The 12,215-nt window shown below is 46.5% G+C and overlaps 1 non-coding gene across 1 annotated transcript; it reads right to left on the bottom strand.

Moving 5' to 3' along the window:
* Positions 1 to 8,490: 8,490 nt before the first annotated feature.
* On the bottom strand, positions 8,491 to 8,652 carry LOC138468566 (U1 spliceosomal RNA). Its single transcript, XR_011268332.1, has one exon. It is a non-coding gene; the product is annotated as a U1 spliceosomal RNA (small nuclear RNA).
* Between the last annotated feature and the right edge of the window lie 3,563 nt (positions 8,653 to 12,215).

Raw genomic sequence — 12,215 nt, 5'->3', positions numbered from 1 at the left:
ATGACAAAGAAAGTGTAAAATCTTCACTGTTTATCGTCAGAAGACATATAAAGTGTCAAATTTCCAATGTCACAAGATCCCTTCCTGGTGGAGCTGGTCCTAACGTCAGAAGATGCAAAAGATATCTTGCTACAAGAATCAGTAGAGTTAGAATCCTATGGGTTGGAAGTCTCATGTAATGAGTCAGAAAGAAACATCATCATCGAACAGCACAATGTACCAACACCAATAAACAAGGGAAGGGAATCTGTGAATGAACGGAATCTGATAAGAGGGGAAAGCAGAGAGAAGGAATCAAGCTTAAAAGAAAACACCCTTACACTTCTTCCAGAGATCCTTCTGCAAGTGCTGCAGAAGCTAGGACTGGGCACGCAGCAACTTTAGGAAAGACAACTTAAATGTGTTCAGACGGAACACGCGGGGCTCCAGCTCAATAAGAGCAAAAGAAATGAGGGCACATCTTTTCAACCTGGGCGATGTTATCTTACTACAAGAAACCTGGTTGGTGAATCTATTGAGTATAGAAGGATATACAGTCTTCTGCTTATCAGCATCACAAAAACCTTTGGGGCGTCCATCAGGGGGATTACTTATGCCACTCAAGAATCAGATCTTTAAGAATATAGTAGAAATTTGGAAAAATAAAATAGGTTTTCATGCATGCAGAGCAAATACATATACACAAGGGAAAACTACAACTTGGGTTATGATAAATATTTATTGGAATCCCGCCAGCTCAACACTGGAAAATGTGGGTCTATTACTCGAAGCAGTGAAATTTTACTTCAGCCTCTAGCATCATCATTTTGGCAGGAGATTTCAACTCAAACTGTCTATACCCACAAAAAGGTGAGGCAAAACAATCAAATGCGGGGAAGGCAAGCAGGGGCAAATTGTGGCAAGACTTTATGGAACGTTGGGACCTTGAAATGGTTAACAGCTTACAAGAGAGGGATCAAGCAACATACACAACATGGCATAGAGGGCAAACATCCTCTGCTCTAGATTTTATCTTCGTCTCTAAAAATCTACATGCCTCACCCTCCCTTCTTGTCCTTAAACGGGACGGGGGCAGTGACCATACCAGACTCGAATTAACATTCCAAAATAAACTAGGAATAAAAACAGAAAGAGAACTGCAGGACTTGGAAGGAAAAAAGGGAAAAAACAGAATCAGAAAGTATAAGAATGAGGGAGTGAAGCTAAACAAATGGCTAAAAGAGATTCCCGAGTCTATCTGGAAAGTGGAATGTGACCCGCAAAAGTTTAACAAATTTCTATGGTCAACATAGGCTCCCGAAGATCTAGCAGGGAGAGCTAAACAAAAACATCTTCATGCCTTTGATGAAACAACTCAAAAAAGAAAAAGAGATCACAGAAAAGCACTGCGAGAAATTAAGAAAATCGGATATTCGGTGGAACAATTAAAAATAGAAATAAAAAGAGAAAAAAACAATTATAAATCATGGTCAATCTCGCAAAGGGAAATCCGATGCAAGCAGACGGGGAATACATAGTCAATATGCTAAGAGAAAGCAACAGCAAAAACTTCTGGGAAGCACTAAATCAATTTCAGGGTGGAACAGGCAACTCTCTCTGCAATCTGGTCTCTGAAGAAGACTGGGTTGAATATCTGACTGAAACCTATAAGAGTGAGAATACTTGCCTCTTCTCGACCATTCCAGATACACCGTGGCAACTTAATACCAATGAAGAAGAAATCTATGAGATCATATTGAACTCCTCAACCTCTAAAGCCTCAAGACTAAATGGACTGACTTATCAGACACTTAAAAAAGAAACAGAACTTTGGTCGAAGTTACTATCTCGTCTGTTTGGTGAAATCCTTGAAAAACAAGAATTTCCTACTGCTTGGAAAACGGCACTGATAATACCATTCTTTAAAAAAGGTGATCGGCGAGTGTGATGCTGGAAATGCATCTGAGGGGCAGGGCCTCTGAATCCTTTTTCTGTTTTTACCGTGTGTTCTGTTATGTTTTCTGCCCCGGAGTCCTTGTGGGACTCCTGGCAGTGCAGCTCTCTCTTTTGGTTTGGTGAACAGACCCATGGGATACCCTTATGGCACCCATGGGTAGAGGTACAACCCTGTGCCCCTAGTGTATGTTTTTGGGCACCTGTGGGTGACCCCAGAGCAGGGTATGGGCTGGTGGCAGCTCCGCGCTGAATATGACAGGTGCTCCGGGTGTCCTCCATTTTGGGATACCCAGGCCCTGCCATTGGGATCTGTTTATTCCTGATAGGAAACAAGATGGCCCCTGTGGCCTCTTGCTTTCTATAGCCTGTTATCTTGTTTTCCCAAAGTCCTGGGAAGCCCTGTCTCTGTCCCTTCCCCCTGACTGGCTGTTGGGTGGAAGTTCCATGTATGGTATTGTTGTGAAGGCCCAGCTAGACTGACTGGAGCCTTCCCAGTGACTGTATGTTGTGGGTACCTCCTGTGGGTGGGACCTGGGTGAATGGAGTGTGTGACCAATATACACTTCTTGTTGTGGTTGTCTGGTTTCTGGCATGAGAGACAAAGACTGAGACAACCCTGCCCGAAACTGGCCTGAATGCAGTGTGTAGTGTTGAATGGCTGGGTACTTGTCCCAATCCACATTCCCTGTTGTGAGTGTCTGGAAGGGAGGAGTGTGGCCTGAATGCCCTGTGTGCCTGATTGGCTGAGTGACTGCATGAATGCCCTGCAGTATGATTGGCTGCTGAGTGTGTGCCAGCAGCGTGGATGAGAGAGAGGATAGTATATCTGGGGACCTCTCACCACTGGAAAAGTGTTCAGAAGGGACCTTTGTGTTCCTAAAGCAGCCAGGGAGCTGAGTCTCCACTCTACGAGTAACTGGAACTGCTGATCCTCGACGTCCAGCTGGAAGAAGAAGACTTGCTGTGGCATTTGCTTCGACCGATCTGAAGGCTGACGAGATCGCCGAGGGCTGACCCGAGAGAGGACCTGGTAAGGCACCCTCTTCCCGTGCTCCGAGGGACCATCGAGCACCGCTCCATCTTCGCCGAAGCGCCCTGGAAGACAGACCCTCGAAAGGCTGTCGACCCGAGACGGGACCGCTGAGGAGATCGAAGTGAAGCACCCGGACATCGACGTTGTCGGAGTCCATTGCCGTCGACCAGGGTTCGCAGGTTGGTGTAACCGCTGGAGGCCCGTCTAAGTTGTGTTGCCCAGCCGTGGGAACCACTTGACGCCGTGCCGCCGACGACCGGAGCCGTCCGCTCCTTTGCCTAAGAACATTCAATCGAAGGACTCTCTCGACCGCATCGTCGACCGCTTATCCTGCCGGAGAAAGTCGAGGCCGGCCAACGCGCCGAGGAGAAACCTGCCGGTGGGTTTCCCGCCACCCGACGACCTCAAAGACTCGGACGACTCGACGCCCTTGCTGGGCTCCCGTCTCTACAATCTTTGCGGTCCAGAACTATTGTCATCGAGGTGCCCCGCACACCTCCGCCTTGCAGGACGCCGACGCCCCGACGCCGACGAGCACCGCTCGGACGAAGCTGCCGCCTCTTCGACATCGTTCTACCTCGTTTGTCGACGGACGTTCGACGCCCCGTGCCTCCCGCTTGAAAGGGAAGGCATTCAAGAAGGGCCGTCGATTCCCCGTCGCCGAACAGCGAGTCCCTCAACGTTTGTCGACGCCTTCGAGGAGCTCGACTCCACCAGGTACATTGGGGGGGTAAAAACATTATAGGAGAGAATAAGACTTGCAGAGCAATATATGGACTGGGCTTGTGCTATATCTTTCTTTACAGGTTGCCCAGGTGGGGGGATCTCCACACAGAACTGTGCCCAGTGGTAGGGGCCAGTATCCTGCCTATTGCTCAACCATCTTATCTTCTCTCCTCTCTCTATTGCTGGTTTCACTCTATTGGTCTGTGTGACATTGTACAGTCTTGTTCATGCACTTCAATGAGATCTAGGGTGGTACCACTTTAGGATTGTAAATATTTGTCATTGGAGATTTTGCCGGAGTACAAAGTGAGTTATCATGATGAATGTACATAACCTTAACTATTGATTATATAAAGACTGTGTTCTAACCAATACAGAGTGTGGATATTCCTTTGTGGGGGCTTGGGGATACACTGTACTTAAGAACCAGCCTGCATCACCTCCTGAGAAGCTAGGCCTTGATTGCTCGACCATTGCTACCGAATAGAGAATCTTGGCTGGGGTCTCCTGTGCCTCTCCTCCACCATATAGGGAGCGGAAGTACAGACACCCCCCACCGGTCGTTGAGGCCCGTTCTCTCACAGCGAGCAGCAGCAAATTATAGACCAATAGCGCTGCTCGATATCGAAAGCAAAATATTTATGACACTTCTCCTAAAACAAGTTTCAAAATGGGTAGAAGATTTTGAAGTTTTATCACGCTTCCAAACAGGAGTTTGGAAGGGGCATTCAACGTCACTCAATGTTCTAATCCTAAATTTATTGAATAAACAAACAGAGAGTAAAAAGTCGCCCCCACTATATGGAGCTTGGATCGACCTATCGAAGGCTTTCGACAAAATTGAAAGAGTATTACTCTGGCAAAAACTGAGAAGGTGGGGAATGCCAGAAACGTTACTATCAATTTTAGTGGAACTACAAAAGTCTACAAAGAGCCACATGGTCTGAGGGGGGTCGGCCCCATCTTTGTGTTTCGAGTGCTCTCTGAGATCATTTATTTTGCCCTTTTCTGAATTGCATTATGGTATTTTGTAGTCTCCCAATGAAGATGTGGTTAATAATGCCACAATTGTACATTTTCCTCACTAACATAGTTCTTTAAGGATTTATATAATTGATATATTATATATTTATATATTTGAGTGACACTATAATATGTGTACTTTTCAAGTTATCTTTATAAAGCAGACTATTGTTTAAAGCTAGACATGGGGTGAGGAGGGGAAATGATGAGAGGCAAGTAAGTCATGAGTATTTGCCCAGGATGTGGTTTCCAATCGTTGTTAAGATGGATTTCTGAACTCTGACCTGGTGGGTAGAGGTTCAGTAGGCTCGCCTAGTTTCTTGGAACAGGGTAACCTTCTGAACAAGCCAGTTCAGGATACTTGGCTCCTTTACTAAGTTTGGTGTGAACTCAGAAGATCGACCTGGAATGGGTGTAAGGTGCCTTCTCTTATCCAACATCTCCTTCATGCCAAAACAAAGAGAAGCCAATAAGAGATCTGCTCACATTTAGCCACCCCAGTTGTGGACCAATCATGGACCACAGTGGTCTCAGTCATCCCAGCACACCAGACATCCACGATGGGTATTGGAACTAGACAGCTCCAGCCCACATCTTGGGTGCACACACACAAGGCATGCAGAAGCCTGTGAAAGCTTCTGTTTGCGTGGGGGTCTGTATGACCAAATTAGGAATTTCCCAGACTGACAACTGGCCAAAGGACAGAACAAAGGACCCTGTGGCATGGCCATTTTAGGCACTGGCCACTGTCCTGGGCCAAACATGGTAAACACAGTTTGGACCATAGAAAAGTGTCAAAAATGCTTTAAAAGAAACTGCTGCCACCAGCTCTGTCTTGGGCACACTTGTACATTCACACAAAATCTTTTGGGGTGTCTAGGGACTTAAAAATGAAAAAGAGACCCCAGCACACTGTACTGGAAGGTACATTGTGCACTGATAATATTTTACTAAGAAATAGCAACTAAGTGAAAGACTAAGGGAAACAAAGTCTCCAAGTACTGACAGTCTGAAGGGGATGTCAGTTTCCCCATAACAAAATTAGCAAAAGCCCAGTGGAGTATAGCAGAATGCTGGGCTCCTCTGGTAAAAGACAGGCTATAATGGTCAGACAAAAGAAAAAAAGTTGGGGGGTTCACAAGTGGAGAGAAAATTATCCATAAATGGAAATCTTACCTAACAATCGTGGGAACTTGTGCAGTTATTTTCCCCTGATTGTGGCTGCTTTTCAGGGCATAAGTAAAAGACACATGTGGGTGGACAGCGTAACATATATCCGGAGGGTGGACCCACCCGCTTTGGCCTTTTTGAGGTGGGCAAACTTGCTCAAGTATTTGGCTACCAGGATTTACTACGGTTGTCATGTCCCCAGTGCAGATGCTTACCCACAAGACCACATGCACTTGTCTCGTATTGGGATTTTATTCTGTAACTAAATATATATATTTATTTTTTAAAGACTGAAAAGTGCAAATTATGACATAATCACTGTGCGCATATTACTGTGGCCATGACTAGTGTCTCTACCTCTGTGAATCTACTGTATACCACCGTCTCTACATGCACCCAATATCCCCCATCATCCCTACCCCAGCCACCCACCATACTCCCTTTCTCTTTATTCTCTCCCCTTTTACCTAACCCTGACACCCCACCTACTCACCCTAGTTATATATTTTGTACCACCATCATATCCCCACCATTTCCCCATCCATACACTCTACCCATACCTTCTCTACTCTTACCCAGCCTACCCCACCCTCTTGACCACTATCCACTCACTCTAGTGCTACATAATACATATATATATATATATATATATATATATATATATATATATATATATATATATTACACAGCCATAGTAGTGGCTGTGTAGTTATGGTTAAGTTGCTGTTTCCATAGGAAGAGCACTTTTTGGGCGGCTTATAACTTCGCTCTCCCTGGACGAATCCTCACCAAACTTTGCAAAAAAAGTATATGGGCCACTCTGAATTTCTTTGCAGAGTTTGGTGATGTTTGGTCCAGGGGGGGGGGGAGTTATAGGGGGTCCAGGGGCATGGACTCGAAAGCGTGCTTTTGTACATTTGGTGATAATCCGTGCAGTACTTTTCCTTAAAGTGACCAGAAAGTATGTCTAAAAAAATTAGTGATATCTCTGTCCGCTCCGCGGTCACACTTCCCTGTTCGCTCCGCTGACAAGATACCAATTGGCTAAGGGGCTGGCGTCATGACACGCGACGCCTCTGCCGATTGGCTGCAGTGAGCCGTGTTCTGTGTCAGATTGTTTGGATGCGCCCGATCTTGGATCCGTCGACAGCGCAGCCGCAACCAGCAGCAAAATGCTATTTCGAAAACTGTTTTGCTGTGTCAGAGTGCTTGGGGAGGTTCAGACAGTAAGAGATGGGTGAAAAACTGTATTTGTTCAGGAGGTAGGTGTTAATGATGTATTCCCTATGCCCTCCTTGTTCAGGATGTTTGTAAGTACAGAATATGAGGGGTCTCATAAGGGTAGTATTTCAGTCTGTGCTGTGCGCAGGCAACTTGAAACTGTTCTAAGGACACGCGTGGTGTTAGCGAACATTGAAATTGAGTACATGCCGTAATTACATTATTTTTTTCTATGGGTGTGCTATTGATTTGTACGCCGACATGGGTGAGACATGCTGCGGTGGTTGTGGCCAGGGCCTAGAGTCTTGAATGCATGGCAGTAGGCCGTAGGCCGAAGGCCATACTTTCAAGACTCTAGGCCCTGGCCACAACCACCGCAGCATGTCACAGCAATGGATACACCTGTAGTACTGCTTATTGATGAGACGGTTGTGGGGAGTGTGTAGAGTATTGGATGAATGGCCAAAGGCCATGCACCCAAGAACAAAGTTATAAGCACTGGAGGTATAAGCCACGGCACACCCATACATTACAATATCTATGGACATACAGCTAGGAGTCTAGCCTCTGGCCACAACCACTGCAGCATACCATACTTATAGATACACCCGTAGTACCGCACGTCACTCAGGTGGTTGTGGGGAGGGTCTGCAGTCTTGAACAAAGTTATAACCTCTGAAGTTATAAGCCAACATGGGTTTTATATAGTGCAATGGTGTGGGCAGGACGTAGACTTTTGGGTGCATGGCTGCAGGCTGTACGCCATACACCCAAGCGTGTAGACCCTGCTCACAACCACTGCAGCATATCAAATTTATACATCATACCCATACAATCGATTATGTATCTAGTAGGTGTGGGCAGGGCCTAGAGTCCTGGGTACAAATTGAGTACATACTACAGTTGCAATGTTTCATTCTATGGGTGTGCTACTAATTTATAAGCGACCATGGGTGTAATATGCTGCGGTGGTTGTTGCCAGGGCCTAGAGTCTTGGGTGCATGGCCGTAGGCCGTAGGCCTTAGGCCATACTTCCAAGACTGTAGGCCCTGGCCACAACCACCGCAGCATGTCACAGCAATGGATATACCTGTAGTATTCATTATCGATCAGATGGTTCTGGGGAGTGTGTAGAGTCTTGAGTGCATGATTGATCCTGCCTGAGCATGTGCAGTGTGCCCAATACATATGGTAGCTTATCTCTGTAATACACATTACTTCTGTGGTGATGAAAGAAGCATAATTCAATTCAACAGATAAAATGTGGAAAAGCGATCACCCAAAGGTGAACCTAATTGAAGAAACGCAATGTGAGCACAATCTTAAAGTATGCAACCTAGCAGGCCTAGTGCACACTTTACCTTTTCTTTCACCAATAAATCGGGGGGAGAGCGCGAACGCAGTCCCCCACTACCAGAAATAATGCAGTTGTGTATCCCGCATTTGGGAACATAGCAGGGGTCAGCAAATCCGATGTGCAATGGGTAAGCCTCGCCCTGGGAGACCTGCCCTTGAGATCAGATTCTCCCCTGCCAGCTAAGTATGAGTTGCATGCAAGAGGGCAGGGGTTGGGTCAGTTCTGGGAAGCCCCGCTAAGTGAGGGTGAAAAGGCAGGCCCTACCCAGCCCCAATCCCCCACCCCCGGAAACTCTGAGCGTCTGCAGAGCTGCCTGTCCCGCGTGTAGGGGGAAGCTCCAGCAGGCAGAGCCTAGCAGAAGAGCAGATTGTAGTGCAGTTCCTTTCTCCCATCAGGCCCTTCTCGGCCCGAGATTTGTATAAATAGCAGGATGGCTCGAGCAGGCCTGTTGCAGTCTGCCCACTGGCCTGTCGGCAGAGCCGCTCAGCGCTGGCCCCATTGACACCATCATAATCATCCTGGACCTCGACGCTCCACTACTCCTGAATCTTAGAGTTCTGCTCAATGACAATGCTGAAGCTTTGACATCTTTGGCGTAACCATATGCCGTGTTGTGTCAGCCGAGCCTGCACAGCGCCAAAGACAAGTATTCCCTTGTCCGGGCCCAGAGGTCACTGAGTCTTCCAGTGCCATCCACTTGGCACGGCCTACTGTTCCCAGCGTTTTCTATCCGCAAATCAGCACCACTACCAAACTGAACTGCATCATTGGGGCCCATCGCCATTGCTCTCCGACTTGACCCCAGCCCAGCGCAAAGGCACCCATGCTTCTGGTCTGATGCTGAAAAGCCTGGCTCTGCTGAGATCCGAAAGACAAGAACTAAGGTATTTTGGGACATAGTACTATTGTTTTTTGTGTTGCAACTGTATCAGCTCACACCTCTCCTGAAGGGTATAGGCTGCCGTCAGACTGCGCTACCAAAAGAGTGAAAATAAGTTATACCTGTTGGGCTTGCCTGTTTCACTTTTATCATATCAGATCATATCATAGATCACAGATCAAGATCAAAAGCAACTTCCAGAAACCTTGGCAGGTGGTCCACTGAGGCCCATTTGCAGATTGCAGTGTGTTATTGGGGCACTACTAGGGTAACATATTGTGCTGTACATGTGGTATTCGCCATGCTTTGATACCCCACTGGCCACATCTATAATGTCCAATGTACTTGGTATAACGCATGGACATTTTCATCAATCCGCACTGTGCTTAGAGGTAAACGTAACTGAGCTCCCGCTGTTCTTCTTTGTCTCGAGACGAGGAAAAATAGCACTGCAAAGGTTAAGTTTCTCAGCTGATAAAGGTTAATCTTCGGTGACATTCGCAACTCAAAAGAACGATTTTTGGGGCAGACAGGCTGTGTCGACGCAACCCCTGCTAAACATATGTCCAGAGATGACAAACCTTGAAAGTAACTCCGCACAATGGCCCTCTGAGCAGCGGCCCACGGCTAATCAGGGGTTCAGGAATCTGCTGTGCTGCCCACGCCGAGAGGAACTCCTGCACAGCACCTGTCCACATAATTCTTCACCCGGGACAGCACTCTCTTCTCCTCACCTCGCCACCTCCTCCCTTCATCTCGGCTCGCCTTTGCCCCTCGGAGCACCATGCAAGAGAGGAACGGGCATGTCTGGGCTGGAGCCCGTTTCTCTCTTGCATGGTGGGTCCTACTTGCCTGAAATGGGATATTTAAATGCAAAGTAATTGCTACTATATTAATCCCATTGTTCATAGTTTGTGGGAGTACTGGGCAATTGTATGGACCCGCGCTCACTGAAAACGAATGGTATTCCCGAGGTAACCCTCACTATGTCGTGATACAAATTAGTCTCTCATTCCTCCATCATCAAGTCCCAAGATCTTCTTGACGAATTTATTTATTTATGCAATGTTTGTCCGATATCTGACAAACATTGCATAACTAAATAAATTAATGCTTCGTGGCTGAGGTCTGTAACTACCTCTGTTGACCCCATGGGGTCACCAAAGGGAGTTACAGTTTTGCGTACAGGCACATTTTATTTTTTTTTAAAATATTTTTTTTGTTTTTTTACTCGAGTTGTCCAACATACAGCCTCACGGGCCACATAAAGTGGCTTGGTGGGCCACATTGTGGCCCGCGCGCCGTATGTTTGACAACCTTGGTCTAGTCTGTCAAGCGTCTGTCCTATATGTTCTGTGTATGCTGAATGTGGAATTATTGTGATATTAAATGATGGTAATGCATTTTTGTTTTACGCGATTCTGTAAATGAGAGGGAATCGCCACTGAATTGATGTGTTTTGAGTAAAACTGTTGGTGTAAAAAGTTTGCGGAAAAGTTGGATTGGAGCTTGCGTATGTGGTGCTCGCTCAAAATAGTGTAAAGTTGAAACACTGTGTGATCATTGTTGGTGACAAAATTAAGAATGGAAGAAGTTACCCCACTTGCACACTTTTGCAAACAATTTCCAAAACACGTTGCAAAGCTGAAGAAATATAGCCTGGAATGGGTTAAGGGCACCGCAAATAAAATGTTTATGCAGTGGCCCCAGAATGGGTCATTGTCTAAGGCTGTGTTACAGCACATGACCACGTTCCTACATGCCACATACAGCGGCAAGAAGCTCATGAAACGCCTTGCCGTTCTCAAGCTTTGGAAAATGTTTGAACAAGTAAAGGAAGAAGAACCTCCCGCAGCCTGGATACTAAATATATGTACGGAGGGGGGTGAGACGCCTACCGCACCACCTGCCCCGCCAGAACCAGTTGTTGAGGGAAGTAAGTCAGAAGGCCTTTACCCACTACGAGAACTTAAAGCAGCCACAGGTTATAGCAACCCTGCATATGAGTCACCTGCGTGTAGCAGTGACAAGACAATAGAGAAGGAACAGGAAATTGACTCGGCCTCCACAATCCTGTGGGACAAAGAGAGGCGAGGCGAGGAAAGATAGGACCAGGCACAAACGAGTGCACCTCTCGATAGAGAGAGAGAAGGAAAGAAGCAGAAAGGAACCGATGAGGTAACATTTGCAAAGGAAGAATGGATGGGAGGGCAGATACTCTTGAAATTAGATGGAAAAGGAAGTGATGGTGCAAGGCCGAGTGAACGGTCAGATGAAGTGCAAAGAAAGGAAAGAGAGAATGAAGTGGACATAAGGAACGAGAAGGCAAGAAAGAAGGATAGGTTGAGGCGAGAACAACTATATCGCGAAGAGCAGGGTATACCGCTCAGTCGCATGCAATATGCAGCCTATGAAAAGTACAGGCAGAACATACTAAAGTTGGAGGAAGAAAGAAGAGCGCACGAAAGGAAAGTGAAGAAGAAAGAAGATGAGGAAAATAGAAAGGCAAAGGGACGTAGAAATGAACGGATGAGGGAAGTAGATAAGGCTAGAGAAGAAGCAAAGAAGCGAAGAGAAATGGATGAGGAAGCAGAGCGTACACGCAGGCAAAGGGCGCAAGATTTGGAATATTTGCAGGATTGCGAAGTGAAAAACCCAATCCTGTTGTAGACTGGGAAGACATAGAAGATTTCTTCCCTGCAAACGATGCGGTACCAGGTACAAGCGGGACAGTTATTGATGATGACTTCGACACCAGAAGCATCGGGGAAGCGATTGATAAAATATATGATGAGATGGGATTGGAACAAATTTCCCAAGAGGGAAGGGAAGATGAGCGCTTAGAGAGCACTCAGCTATATGACACTGAG

This window comes from Ambystoma mexicanum, chromosome 4q (assembly GCF_040938575.1).
Source record: "Ambystoma mexicanum isolate Mex_15411 chromosome 4q, UKY_AmexF1_1, whole genome shotgun sequence".
NCBI lineage: Eukaryota > Metazoa > Chordata > Amphibia > Caudata > Ambystomatidae > Ambystoma > Ambystoma mexicanum.
This window is presented reverse-complemented; position numbering and strand designations above follow the sequence as displayed.